At 41.4% G+C, this 16,181-nt stretch overlaps 1 protein-coding gene across 1 annotated transcript in view; it reads left to right on the top strand.

Moving 5' to 3' along the window:
- The window catches only part of LOC126249461 (gamma-aminobutyric acid type B receptor subunit 2), a 370,961-nt gene that overhangs the window by 213,618 nt on the left and 141,162 nt on the right, over positions 1–16,181 (top strand). The window lies entirely within an intron of this gene.

Below are 16,181 nucleotides of genomic sequence, written 5' to 3'. Positions count from 1 at the left end.
CACGCGATTTTTTAGTTGGGTATCAATTCTTTTTGTGAAGTTAGTGGCTAAAATTTAGAGGAATTTGTACTTACAGTTTTCTAATGGTCCAATTGTGCAGAGTCTCACACACACTTAACATCACACACAACTTTTTGTACACTTTACACATCTGAAAATATCTTATATAAACAAAACAGTTACAAATATCTTCCTACAAGTAGTCCCCAAAGATAACATTATAGGTCTTCCACAGATTATGATATGCTTTAGTACAGAGGTTATTAATCTTAACAATTTGGCTCATTAATTACTACATTGATTTTACAATTGTGTTTATTTCTAAATTTTACTATTTTTATTTAAGTATATTATCGAAACATCTGAAGAAATTCACTGATTCACTTTCAAGATTTTCATTTAATATTTTATCTTCATATTTTCTGTAATGAAAAACTTGAAAGTGAATCAGTGAATTTCTTCAGATGTTTCGATAATATAGGATGTAGATGAAGACGAAATGGGAGATAAGATACTGCGTGAAGAGTTTGACAGAGCGCTGAAAGACCTGAGTCGAAACAAGGCCCCGGGAGTAGACAACATTCCATTAGAACTACTGATGGCCTCGGGAGAGCCAGTCATGACAAAACTCTACCATCTGGTGAGCAAGATGTATGAGACAGGCGAAATACCCTCAGACTTCAAGAAGAATATAATAATTCCAATCCCAAAGAAAGCAGGTGTTGACAGATGTGAAAATTACCGGACAATCAGTTTAATAAGCCACAGCTGCAAAATACTAACACGAATTCTTTACAGACGAATGGAAAAACTAGTAGAAGCCGGCCTCGGGGAAGATCAGTTTGGATTCCGTAGAAATACTGGAACACGTGAGGCAATACTGACCTTACGACTTACCTTAGAAGAAAGATTAAGGAAAGGCAAACCTACGTTTCTAGCATTTGTAGACTTAGAGAAAGCTTTTGACAATGTTGACTGGAATACTCTCTTTCAAATTCTAAAGGTGGCAGTGATAAAAGGCTATTTACAATTTGTACAGAAACCAGATGGCAGTTATAAGAGTCGAGGGACATGAAAGGGAAGCAGTGGTTGGGAAAGGAGTGAGACAGGGTTGTAGCCTCTCCCCGATGTTATTCAATCTGTATATTGAGCAAGCAGTAAAGGAAACAAAAGAAAAATTCGGAGTAGGTATTAAAATTCATGGAGAAGCAGTAAAAACTTTGAGGTTCGCCGATGACATTGTAATTCTGTCAGAGACAGCAAAGGACTTGGAAGAGCAGTTGAACGGAATGGACAGTGTCTTGAAAGGAGGATATAAGATGAACATCAACAAAAGCAAAACGAGGATAATGGAATGTAGTCAAATTAAGTCGGGTGATGCTGAGGGAATTAGATTAGGAAATGAGACACTTAAAGTAGTAAAGGAGTTTTGCTATTTAGGGAGTAAAATAACCGATGATGGTCGAAGTAGAGAGGATATAAAATGTAGACTGGCAATGGCAAGGAACTCGTTTCTCAAGAAGAGAAATTTGTTAACATCGAGTATAGATTTAGGTGTCAGGAAGTCGTTTCTGAAAGTATTTGTATGGGGTGTAGCCATGTATGGAAGTGAGACGTGGACGATAACTAGTTTGGACAAGAAAAGAATAGAAGCTTTCGAAATGTGGTGCTACAGAAGAATGCTGAAGATAAGGTGGGTAGATCACGTAACTAATGAGGAGGTATTGAATAGGATTGGGGAGAAGAGAAGTTTGTGGCACAACTTGACTAGAAGAAGGGATCGATTGGTAGGACATGTTTTGAGGCATCAAGGGATCACAAATTTAGCATTGGAGGGCATCGTGGAGGGTAAAAATCTTAGAGGGAGACCAAGAGATGAATACACTAAGCAGATTCAGAAGGATGTAGGTTGCAGTAGGTACTGGGAGATGAAGAAGCTTGCACAGGATAGAGTAGCATGGAGAGCTGCATCAAACCAGTCTCAGGACTGAAGACCATAACAACAACAACAACTTAAATAAAAATAGTAAAACATAGAAATAAGCACAATTGTAAAATCAAAATTAAGTAATTTATGAGCCAAATTGTTAAGATAAATAACCTCTGTACAAAAGCATATCATAATCTTTGGAAGACCTATAATGTTGTCTCTGTGGATTACCTGTGAGAAGATCTTTGTAACTGTTTTGTTTATATAATACATTTTCGATGTGTAAAGTGTACAATAAGTTGTGTGTAATGTTAAGTGTGTGTTAGACTCTGCACAAATGGACCATTAGAAAACTGTAAGTACAAATTCTTCTAAATTTTAGCCACTAACTTCACAAAAAGAATTGATACCCAACTAAAAAATCGCGTGTTTCTTATGTACTACAGTAAAAGTCAACTAAATGAAGCAGACTCACACACACTCACAACATCAAAAGAAATGGCTTGGTACACACAAAAAACGCACTTGAAAATGGGAATTATTTCTCGAAACGCGTCGTGCGAAAAGTAAAATAAAGAAAAATCGTGACTAGTATCAGAAGATTGATTTATTTATAAACAAACCTATAGTTTTTTTTATTTTCAACACAGTTATTTTCTTAACTATTTATATGACAATTGATATAATGGGAAAAATACGTGTAATCGGATGAACTTTTATTAAATTTACAATGTTATTTGGCAGTCTACAAATTTTTATTATCACAAATAATATAATATTCATAGCTATCGACTTATAAACGACCAAACGCATAAAGAGATACTGAAAATGTATGTTTGTCCTTGTCTTCAAAATTGTGCGTATTTAATCTAAAGAGAACGAGAAATTGCTTCTCGTGAAGACGCTATTAAAATACAGTCGATACTGCATGACCAATTATCAGCACCGATATTTAAGGAAAAGCTGCGTTATGCATGGTTTGCTTCCAAATTGTCGTCTGAAATGGAGGTTTTTGAAAATTTTAACAAGGTTTGTTTTTCCACGGAAAACCTCAAAAGACCTTGCGTATGCGGAAACATAGCATTTATTCAATGCAGCTGGTGCCGTTTAACTTTTATTTTTTCCATGTTTTTACGAAAAATACCATCCTGCAACTTGTACTCGTAATGCCGAAAGCGACGATTAATTGTACATCATTCGAAAGACGGCTGTGGCGGTCAAAACTTGGAGGTAACAAGTAGTTTCGGGCTCCTTCCAGGTATAAGGGATTTCTCAAATCACGGACAAGCATACATTTTCAGCATCACTTAATGCGTTTGGTCTTTTACTAGTCGATAGTTATGAATATTATATTATTTGTTATAATAAAAATTTGTAGACTGCCAAATAACATTGTAAATTTAATAAAAGTTCATCAGATTGCACGTGTTTTTCCCATTATATCAGTTGTAATATAAATAGTAAAGAAAATGACTGTGTTGAAAAAAAAACTGACGAACGGGACTCGATCCAGCGATTACGGAGCTTGAACGCTAACCACTCGGCTGCCGGCGCTTCGTGGCAAAAATGGCCACGCACAGGTATATATTTGACGACCGAAAATATCTTGTGATTTTCTCAACAGCGCTTGAGAGGTACGCGCTACTACTTACACATGTTGTTGTCCTCATGGAGTGCTACGAGTGTACGAAGTTCGCAGTAAATCCGCGTTCCAAACGTCGTGGCCTCCCCTTGTTAGAAGCATTCAACGTGCATGACCATGCTTGGAACGATCGTTTTTGTTATAATCAACTCTAGATACCAAACATGCAAACTTGTCATTGCTCAATAGCCTGTTTATTTCACGCTTCTTCGGAGATAGTATAAGCATAGGTATAGCTGAGATTAACTTTGCGAGAAATGAAACTTCCTGCCAGATTAAAACTGTGTTCCGGACCGAGACTCGAACTCGGGACCTTTGCTTTTCGCGGGCAAGTGCTCTACCAACTGAGCTACCCAAGCACGGCTCACCATTCATGCTCACAGCTTCAGTTCTGCCACCTACCTTCCAAACTTCACAGAAGCTCTTCTGCGGACCTGCCTGAATTGAAGCTGGGAGGACGGATCGTGAGTCGTGCTTGGGGAGCTCAGTTGGTTGCCGGCACGGTAGCTCAGAGTGCTCGGTCAGAGGGTTAGCTGCCCTTTGTAATAAAAAAACTGAGTTAATGGATCAACGATCAACGATGAACTTGAACAGGCGTCAGGGGACGTCCGCCCCGAACAAATACAACGAACAAAAACGAACTAAAAGAGAAAAAAAAAGTTGGTAGAGCACTTGCCCACGAAAGGCAAAGGTTCCGAGTTCGAGTCTGTGTCCGGCACACAGTTTTAATCTGCCACGAAGTTTCATATCAGTGCACACTCCGTTGTAGAGTGAAAATCTCATTGCGAGGAATGTTCACGTCATTGCGGAGCCACATTCGCTTTTTAATTCATATTTTATAAACAAAACATACTTATTACTCAAATATATGTGTACTGGTATGTCGTATGTGGATAATTGGTGACAAGCTGCAATCATTGGTGAACCACATATTCCAGAATTAGTCGTGGAGTTGTACCTCTCCGTTATGGATTCAGTGATAACAAAACTATTTATTGTATACAGTCACAATGTTAAATTCGAAAGACAGAGATAACGTCACTAAAAATCTCTTCCTTCATACTTCGAAGCTCGAATTCAAATTGCTGTGATTCGTAAATCCTGGCGTTCGCTTGACATTACATCCGTTTTAAATGATTAGAAATCCATTACACTATTTACTTGCATGTCTGTATGAACGTGCATGAATCACGATTGTATGACGTCCTAAATATTTCCAACTATTCCACTATTGTTAGGGCACTTAAATTAGTTTGATAGTTCACAATCCAACAAAGCCCTCTGAGAGTAATCATTGCATACTGTTGGCTCACTCATATTTCCCTGTAGCTACATGTACGTGTGCTGTTTGTAGTAGTTAAACTTGATGAACCGACTATGTCTCTCTACACATTGCCGTAGCCAATTTACAGTCTATAGACAAATGGTGATGCAGAATTTCCTGACGTGAAGTTAAACTCACCAAAACTTCTTACTGGTTTATACAAGAAGTTTTAACTTGTCAAAATCGGATTTATGTTCCACCAGAAGTATTTATTCCAATGCATGTATTCGACACCTCAAAACAAACATCTCCACAATCCTTTCAAATGTATTCTGTAATAATGTTGTTCCGATGTATATTCTTTGTACTTCGTGATAATGTTTCCTCTTCTGCTATACGATCCTTGCGCCTGATAGTTTCCAGACGCCATATTTGTTTACAAAATATGACAGCATACATGTGATGTGTTACGACAGTTAAAGGAACCTGTGACCCCTGGAGGTACGGTACCCTATTTCACTTATTTGGTTTTTACAGTTTGATATACGTTAAGCTTTTTGTCAAAAGAAATCCAAACCCATGTTCTGAAATAGTGTTTTGTTTTTCTACTAAACAGTGCCACAAGTTCCTCCAAAAAAATCGTAATACAAACACACACACTAAAGTCATGCTAACAAATGTATATCCACCTGATGATGCAGATTTAAATCTTTGAAACGCGCTGTTGAGATAAATAAACAGTGACTGGTAACAGTGAACTTGTTCTTTCATTTAATGTCAATAACAGTCACGGTAAAGCCTAAACTACGATGTTTGCATTTAAATTATGATTCCCCTCGCCTCCACACTTTACAGTGCCATAGTAATATTTTTAGCCCGTAAATCGTGGCCCACGTCTCTTTCCTAGTTCATAACTTTCGTTAACAGATTTTCTTGATTAGTCAGACGTTTTGTTTTCTCAACACACTGAGCCACTGGATCGTGTTTGTGGTGAATTACATTCGTCGTAACGTTGTTATTACATCAGCCAAAATGAAAAAGGCAGAAGGAGCTTCGTCCAGACCCTTAACAGTTCTGCTGGATGTCTATATAATAGTTACGTGGCGCAATCTTTGTGGCGTTTCGGTAAATACTTGTAATTTCCTTTTTGCAGTGTGCAGATGGAATCAGCCCGAACAAATGTCGATTATCATACATCTCATACGAACCTCGGCGTAAACAGATAACGTCGGTTTGTTTCTCGTTAGAAACAGCCTCCTTTTTTAAGCGAGGTTTTATGTACCTGTTCGATAGAAAGGTGCCAGATTAGTGTAGTGCGATATTCGATTGAATAGTATGTCCCTTTTTATTTGTCATGTTTGTATATACTTGTTTACTACATCTGTATTGTGGTTCAAATGGTTCAAATGGCTCTGAGCACTATGGGACCCAACTTCTGAGGTCATTAGTCCCGTAGAACTTAGAACTAGTTAAACCTAACTAACCTAAGGACATCACAAACATCCATGCCCGAGGCAGGATTCGAACCTGCGACCGTAGCGGTCTTGCGGTTCCAGACTGCAGCGCCTTTAACCGCACGGCCACTTCGGCCGGCGTCGGTATTGTGTGCAGGCACACGCCGCACTGCATGCCTGCTTTCACCATAGAGCATGCAAACGTGTTTTGCTGTTCGTGTTGGTAAATATCGTTTAGCGGATATCGTAATAGACTAACTTTTCACCTCTCTATTGAACGGGAAGCAACAAGAAACAAACAGACGTCACCTTTCGACGATGGGCGTCGTACGAAATGTATGATGAACAGCATTTGTTTGCACTGATGCCATCTACACAATGCTAAAACTAAATTATAAGTTCTTGCTGAGACACCTGTAAAATTCTGGTGGCAGCATTTTGTTGATAACGACAAACAGACACATTTTCCAGTCTCGTATGAAATGTACGACGAATTTTATTCGTTCGTTTCAGTTGACTCTTGCTACACAGCGCAAAAACTAAATTGCAAACCTCTGCTGTAACACAAGTAATTATATGTCAAACGACTCTTAGGAGAGACACTCTACACAGTTGTTTATTTCTATTTATTTCACACGTCTAGTTCCTAAGGACCCAATTGAGGAGCAAATCTCCAAGTTTATGGGACGTGTCAGTACATGAAATTACAACGTAAAATTAATAAGAGATAAAATAAAATATTTATGATCCCGAATAAAGGCAAGCCATCAACAATATAACATGGGAATCAGCTTAACTTTTCAAGGAAAGCCTCAACAGAATAAGAGGAATGACCCAAGAGGAAACTCTTCACTTTCGATTTGAAAGCGCATGGATTACTGCTAAGATCTTTGAGTTCTTGTGGTAGCTTATTGAAACGGATGCAGCAGTATACTGCACACCTTTCTGCACAAGAGATAAGGAAGTGAGATCCAAATGCAGATTGGATTTATGTCTAGTATTAACTGAGTGAAAGCTGCTAATTCTTGGGAATAAGCTGCTATTTTTAACAAGAAACGACAGTAAAGAATACATATATTGAGAGGAAAATACCAGAATACACTGACTAGTGAACAGGGATCGACAAGAGGTTCGCGAACTTACACCACTTATTGCCCGAACTGCCCGTTTCTGACCAAAAATATCATTTTAGAATGGGGAGAGTTACCCCAAAATATAATACCATACGACATAAGGAATGAAAACAAGAAAAGTAGACTACTTTTTCTGTCGAACTATCACTTGCTTCAGATACCATTCGAATAGTAAAAACGGCAGCATTAAGTCTTTGAACAAGATCCTGAACGTTGGCTTTCCGCGACAGTTTACTATCTATCTGAACACTTAGAAATTTGAGCTATTTAGTTTCACTAACCATATGCTCATTCTGTGTAATTACAACGTTGTGCATTGTTGAATTGTGTGTTACAAGCTGTAAAAAAGTGTGTCTTACCGTGTTTTAGTATTAGTTTATTTTCTACAAGACAAGAACTTATGCCGTGAAGTGCACGTTTTGAAACAGAGCCAACGTTGCACACATCATTCTTCACTACAATGCTAGCGTCATCGGCAACCATAAATATTTTACAATTACCTGTAATACTAGAGGGCATATCAAACACATAAATAATAAGGAACAGGAGTGGCCCCAGCACTGATCCCTGGGGCACCCCCCCCCCGCCCCCCCCCGCCCCCCCCCCCCCCGGCCACCCCCCCCCCCCCAATTTCACTGTACCCTACTAGGACACCACATTACAGCAATTGTCAACACTGTGAATAATGACCATTTCCTGTCTATTGTTAAAGCAAGGGGTGAATCAATTGTGAGTGAGCTACTCCCCGTATTCCATAATGGTCCAACTTGTAGAGCAATATTTTGTGATCAACACAATCATACGCCTTAGTTAAGTCAAAAAAGATGCATAGCGTTCGAAAACTTCTGTTTAATCCATGCGGTACATCACAGAGCAAAGAGAATACAGCATTTTCAGTTGTTAAACCACTTCTAAAGCCAAACTGTAGATTTGATAGCAAATTATTTGAAATAAAACGAGCAGTTATCCTTAAATACAGAGCCTTATCAGTAACTTTGGTAAACACTGGTGGCATAGAAATAGGTTTAAAGCTCTCTACATTATCCCTTTCACTCTTTTTATAAAGTGGCCGAGTTGTTCAGGGAACTGACCATGCTTAAAGGAAAAATTACAAATATGGCTAAATACAGAGCTAACATTTGCAGCACAATGCTTTAATATTCTGCTAGGCACTCCATCGTATCCATGAGAGTTCTCCGTGTTCAGTGGTTTAGTTACTGACTCAGTCTCCCCCTTGTCAGTATCACAGAGTAGTATTTGCCTATCGCAAAGGTCACGAGTTTGAGTCTCGGTCTGGCACACAGTTTTAATCTGCCAGGAAGTTTCATATCAGCGCACACTCCGCTGCAGAGTGAAAATCTCATTCGGAGTTATAACCGCCTGTTCAATAGCATGTTGGTCGACCCTTACAACACAGTACAGCATCGACTATGCGTGTCATTCATTCAAAAAGTCTTTGGTAGGTTTCTGGAGGTATGTGGCACCACATTTATGCGCACGACCTCAATCTCCGCATATTATGAGCCGGTGGTTTGTAGGTGAGGTACTGGAGTCCTACAGCGTCCCAGATGTGTTCCATCGGCTTAAGATCAGCCAAAACATCAATTTAAGTTCACTATAACGCTCCTCAAATCATTGTATCATGATACATGTCTTGATACACTGACAGTTATCCTGCTGAAGATGCCATGGACGTCGGGGAAGACAACAAGCATGAAGAAATTTAGGTGGTCCACAATAAAGTCCACGTAGTCTACAGGTGTCATGGGGTCCTCGATTACTACCACAGCTCATATGAAACGCAGCCCTGGTGAATGTCCCACATGGGTCTCCATAGGTCTGGTTCCGCGGTGCGGTGCATTTTTCGAGCAGTTGCTCGCATCTAAGACGGCATATCTGGACACGGGCAAGGACCTAATCCAACCAGGCGACACATTTTCATGATCCACAATTCAATGTCAATGATCCCGTGCCCACTATAGCACTATAGTAGTAACCGACAATGTCGTTAGATCACCAAGAGAACACATAGTGACTGTCTGCTACAAAGAATGTGCGCTCAACGATGTGCTCCGAAACACTCATGCCGGCCGCGGTGGTCTAGCGGTTCTAGGCGCTCAGTCCGGTACCGCGCGACTGCTACGGTCGCAGGTTCGAATCCTGCCTCGGGCATGGATGTGTGTGATGTCCTTAGGTTAGTTAGGTTTAAGTAGTTCTAAGTTCTAGGGGACTGATGACCACAGATGTTAAGTCCCATAGTGCTCAGAACCATTTTGAAACACTCATGCCTGCCGGAGCAATGTACTGTGTCGTGAGATATCTACATCTGCATCTACATCTACACCCATACTCCGCAAGCCACCGGACGGTGTGTGGCGGAGGGTACCTTGAGTACCTCTATCGGTTCACCCTTCTATTCCAGTCTCGCATTGGTCGTGGAAAGAAAGATTGTTGGTATGCCTCTGTGTGGGCTCTAATCTCTCTGATTTTATCCACATGGTCACTTCGCGAGATATACTTCGGAGTGAGCAATATACTGCTTGACTCCTCGGTGATGCGCGGGATTAGCCGAGCGGTCTATGGCGCCGCAGTCATGGACTGTGCGGCTGATCCCGGCTGAGGTTCGAGCCCTCCCTCGGGCATGGGTGTGTGTGTTTGTCCGAGCTACTGAGCGTCTCTCTTGCAGAGTCTTCCACTGGAGTTCATCTATCATCTCCGTAACGCTTTCGCGATTACTAAATGATCCTGTAACGAAGCGCGCTGTTCTCCGTTGGTTCTTCTCTATCTCTTCTATCAGCCCTATCTGGTAGGGATCCCACACCGGTGAGCAGTATTCAAGCAGTGGGCGAACAAGTGTACTGTAACCTACTTCCTTTGTGACAACTTTAACAATTAAATTACACTCGACTTGCTCACCAGTATAAGTTTTACTAATATCTCATCAATATGCGTTTCAGGATAACCCCAAGTGCTTCCTGTATAAGGGACGATCAAAAGGTTTCCGTCAGAAAGCCGTATAGTCCAGAATCGGTATGCCAATCAGACAAAATCTCTGTAAGCATTGAGGAAATCAAACTGCCGACGCACCACGTAGAAGCTCCCTGTTTGGTAAAACACCATGCTGCTGCGTGAAGAAGTCTGTAACTGCCTGCTGTACAACCTCGTCCGACAGCAATTTCGACATTTCAAGGCCTTTTTTAAGGGACGGTAGGCGTGATAATCGAGCGGGGGAAAGGTCATGGCTGTAGGATGGGTTCCCATTGAGTTGTGGCATGACATTTGCGATGTGGGAACATTTGTTATCATGAAGCAGCAGCACCATTCCACAACTAAGGTTTTTGACAGACATGATTCTCCAGACACATTCTTCTCTATCTGATGGATGTCTTCCGTTGTTTGTTCTGTTTGGATGGTAATAACGTCAGCACAGTTCACGTTTCGCATTTACCGCACGCTCGTCAGAAAGAGACTAATGCCACATTAAACGCTTGCGGTGCTTATATACCCACATCGGAGTCACGCTACGATGCATATATGCTGCAGCAACGCCCTCCAACGACAACTTTTTGACCGTCCTTTATATAATGTAAAAAATATGTTCTTTTATAAACAAAAATACTATTTCCCGTCAGTCAAGTAATTCAAGTTTGAATAAACCCCGTCATAAAGCAGTTTAAAAAAATGCCTCTGAGCACTATGGGACTTAACATCTGAGGTCATCAGTCCCCTAGAACTTAGAACTACTTAAACCTAACCAACCTAAGGACATCATACACATCCATGCCCGAGGCAGGATTCGAACCTGCGACCGTAGCAGTCGCGCGGTTCCAGACTGAAGCGTCTAGAACCGCTCGGCCACAACGGCCGGCTAAAGCAGTTTAGCCTGTAATGAAACGCAGACTGCTACAAACGCCACCTACTAGTAAAATTACTTACCTTGTGCAATTTTGTACTGCTTACACCAGTTTGGGCATTGATGGTCTGTCGCAATATAATAGGAGGTGACGTAGGATAGAGAATTGTTTTGAACAGGTACATGTGTCAGTTTCACAGCGTTGTTAAAATGTGTGTTTTTCTAAATTTAGTTCCTTGTCTTGTATGTCTCATATAGATGTGATGATGGGGATATCGCGAAACGCATGATAATGAAATGTTAATAAGAATCATTTTGCTGACCAAGGAGAATGTAATTCCATTCAAAGTCGTTTATGTCAGTAGATTTCTCCAGTTGCGGCCCATGTCGTCCCTAGAATGATTCCCCATTCACCTCCGTTCCGCTTGTAGAGGGTGTTAAAAAAGTGTCGAATATTTTGAGGAGCGGTAGTCCCCACCAAAACAAGACAAAAAAGTCCAAATAACATGGGATCTAAAATGTTTATCTTAGGAGCATTTATTTGTCTTCGCTACTGGGAAACATCTTTTCATTGGACAAGTGATCATAGATCTTAAGGCATGCATTTTAGTGCCTATGATTACTGGACTTCTTTTTCTTGTTTTCGTCCACATTACTGCCTCTCAAAATACGGAAAGCAAAGAGTTAGATTAAATTTGTTATCGAAGATGAACAGGTGCTCCTAGCTCTTAAGCTATACATTTCAGAGCCCACGTTTATTGGACTGCTCCTTCTTGTACTGGTGGATACTACCGTTTCTTGAAATATTCTACACTTTTTTAATACCGTGTACTACTCCGTCAAGTCGCTGCATCATCATCAGGTGGCATTCAGTCTCGCGGTGGGCAGTCGTCCTAATGTTTTGGCTCATCGGTATATCTCGATGCATTACCACCGACAAAACTTTGAATTAGCTTGTAAATAAGAACTTCCTCAAATTCCGAATAAATATTGATTGTATTAGGTGATTAAGCATTTTTTTTGACTCACTATTATTTCTGACTTGTTTCAATACGTTTTCATTGCACAACTTAAGTCAGGACATCACAGTCTGCGCATATTTCAGTTGTATTCTTACAAGGAAACATCACGAAGTTGATATCATAATAAGGAGAAAAAAACACACTAGCAAGATATCAGCACCAGCAATCGACCTCGCACAAAAATTTGGGCCATAATTATGACAGAATACATTTATGACCTTCTGAAAATTAGAGCTTTTAACCTTCAGAGCGCCTCATTGCAGCCGCTTAATGCCAGAGCGCGAAGTACAGTGTACTATTTTGACATTGGTAACATGCTTTACTCATTGGGTCAAAGTGCGCAGTTTCTAACTAGTAGCTGGTGCCAGAGATTTTTTGTTTTTACGTTGAGACTCAGAAATATAGTGTAAATGGATGAAACGAATGAGTGCGTCATCAAAGAAGTAGCGTAGCCCTTTTTAGTAATTATCATCGCTGTTGGGCATTATGTGTTTTTTCGTTATATTTTCAAGCTTTCACGGTTAAAGTCAAGTACATCTGCAATATATGCAATATTCCTCAGCGTGTTTGACGTGATTGTATTGTAAATTGAAAATCAATAACATCATTTGATAATAATTCTTCAGTTTCTCAGGTTTAGTCATTTGTATTTTGAGGATTATTGACACTCAGGTGACAAAATTCATGGAATAGTGATACGCATGTATACGGATGGCGATAATATCACGTACCAAAGAAACTAAACTCCGTCCGAACAGGCCCTATAAGGCCTTACGGTATCGACCGGTCACCGTGTCATCCTCAACCCACAGGCGACACTGGATGCGGATATGGAGGGTGTGGTAAGCTCTCAAATGGCTCTGAGCACTATGGGACTCAACTGCGGAGGTCATTAGCCCCCTAGAACTTAGAACTAGTTAAACCTAACTAACCTAAGGACATCACACACAGGCCGGCCGCGGTGGTCTCGCGGTTCTAGGCGCGCAGTCCGGAACCGTGGGACTGCTACGGTCGCAGGTTCGAATCCTGCCTCGGGCATGGATGTGTGTGATGTCCTTAGGTTAGTTAGGTTTAAGTAGTTCTAAGTTCTAGGGGACTGATAACCACAGCAGTTGAGTCCCATAGTGCTCAGAGCCATTTGAACCAAGCCATCACACACATCCATGCCCGAGGCAGGATTCGAACCTGCGACCGTAGCAGTCACGCGGTTCCAGACTGCAGCGCCTAGAACCGCACGGCCACTTCGGCCGGCGGTGTGGTAAGCACACCACTCTCCCGGCCGTATGTCAGTTTACGAGACCGGAGCCGCTACTTCTCAATCAAGCAGCTCCTCAGTTAGCTTCACAAGGGCTGAGTGCACCCCGCTTGCCAACAGCGCTCGGCAGACCGGATGGTCACCCATCCAAGTGCCCGACAGCGCTGAACTTCGGTGATCCGACGGAAACCCGTGTTACCACTGCGGCAAGGCCACAAGGTATAAAAGGGCAGTGCATTGGCGGAGCTGCCATTTGTACCAAGATGTTTCATGTGAAAAGGTCTCCGACGTGATCATGGCCGCAGGACGGGAATTAACAGACTTTGAACGCGGAATGTTAGTTGGAGCTACACGCACGGGACATTCCATTTCCGAAATCGTCAGGGAATTCAATATACCGAGATCCACAGTGTCAAGAGTGTGCCGAGAATACTAAATTTGAGGCATTACCTTTCACAACGGACAACGCACCGACGGCGGCCTCCACTTAACGACCGAGAGCAGCAGCGTGAAATAACTGCAGAAACCATTTGGGACGTATGACGATCGTATCCGTTAGGACAGTGCGGTGAAATTTGTCGTTAATGGGCAATGGTAGCCGACCAGCGCGAGTGCATTTGATCATACCACATCGCCCTCAGCGCCTCTCTTGGCCTCGTCACCATATCGGTTGGACCCTAGACGACTGGAAAACCATGGCCTGGTCAGATAAATCCCGATTTCAGTGGTAAGAGCTGATGGTACAGTTCGAGTGTGGCACAGACCCCACGAAGCCACGGACCCAAACTGTCAACAAGGTACTGTGTGAGCTGGTGGTGGCTCCATAACGGTGTGAGCTATGTTTACATGGAAATGACAGGTTGCTCTAGTGAAACTGAATCTGTCATTGACTGAAAATTGTAATGCTCTGCTACTTGGAGACAATTTTCAGCCATTCATGGACTTCACGTTCCCAAAGAAAGATATGAATCCTTTCGAACATTTATAGGACATAATCGAGAGGTCAGTTCGTGCACAAAATCCTTCACCGGTAACACATCCGCAGTTATGGACGTCTATAAAAGCAGCATAGCTCAATATTTCTACAGGGGACTTCCAACGACTTGTTGGGTCCATGGCATGTCGAGATGCTGCAATACTCCAGGCAGAAAGAGGTTCAAATGGTTCAAATGGCTCTGAGCACTATGGGACTCAACTGCTGTGGTTATCAGTCCCCTATAACTTAGAACCACTTAAACCTAACTAACCTAAGGACATCACACACATCTATGCCCGAGGCAGGATTCGAACCTGCGACCGTAGCAGTCGCACGGTTCCGGACTGCGCGCCTAAAACCGCGAGACCACCGCGGCCGGCAGAAAGAGGTCCGACCCGTTATTAGGAGATATCCCATGACTTTTGTCACCTCAGTGTTAGGTACAGAATGCCAGCTGCAAAATGTTGTTAATATAATATTGAACGAACATGTGCGCGAGGGTGGCATATTACGTACTGGTATAACTACTTTTCGCGTAAAGTAACACGTGTATCCAATAAGATATCAAAACACGTTGGGCATATGTTTCCACCTTCCCCCTCCTCTTCCCTAGCTTTCAACATCCCGCGAATAGGTGAGTTCTGGTGTCTAGAGTTGTAGAACTACCTTAGGCTACAGTAGACCATCACAAGTAAGTGTAGACTACAGTAATTTACCTGGTAGCTTTGGTCAGTTACGATCGGAAGAACGTTACCACTATGTTAGGTGTGTTACATACTTATAGGGCGTTACCTCGTTTCGGTCGCTTTGTCTGGGTATCCCATCAGTATCATATTAGACTCCTCTAGAAACCGGAAGCGGTGAACTGTCTAGAAACTGAGTGCATATGTATATAAAGGGCCGCGTAATCTTGGAACATTGTTTCTGCATAGTTATCCTCCTGTCTGTTACTTAAAAGTAAACAGTTTTTATAGTAAAATTGAAATTGTTAATATTTAGTTCACGTTTTATTCAAAAATTGTTGATCTGTAACGTGAAACAGAGGTATGTGTAGTAAAAATAAGAAAACAAATCAGATTTATCATATAGCGCTATAAAATGCAATTTCCTCAAAAAAGTGAAAAAAAACGCAAAACAAAAACATATCAGACATCTCTTCAGAACTTCGTCGAGCTTATATAAAACATTTTTCTGTCACTTGTAAACAACTTCCGAACTTATCAGTAATAACAGGAACATTTTCCATTGATCATGATGGAAAACAACAACATTAATATAGATTTATCACGTCTGTTGCGTGTAAACTGTACTTGCGTCGAAAGTAATTGCTCTGGTTACACAAAAGCGCAAAAGTTAGGCGATCAGCATATTTCTATTACTTATAAAATGAAATGTATATTTTGCAAGGATACAAAATGCACGATAGACTAGCGTTTAATGGTGTATCTACAGCTACATCTACGTGATTACTCTGCTATTCACAATAAAGTGCCTGGCAGAGGGTTCAACAAACCACCTTCATGCTGTCTCTCTACGGTTCCACTCCCGAACGGCATGCGGGAAAAACGAGCACAAGTGTATGGCTCTAATTATACACGAAACAAAAAAACAAACGATACATAAAGACAATTCGTCGTCTCCCAATTTCTCTC

This window comes from Schistocerca nitens, chromosome 3 (genome assembly GCF_023898315.1).
Source record: "Schistocerca nitens isolate TAMUIC-IGC-003100 chromosome 3, iqSchNite1.1, whole genome shotgun sequence".
Taxonomy (NCBI): Eukaryota; Metazoa; Arthropoda; class Insecta; order Orthoptera; family Acrididae; genus Schistocerca; species Schistocerca nitens.
The sequence above is the reverse complement of the archived record's forward strand: the minus strand, read 5'-3'. Positions and strand labels throughout refer to the sequence as shown.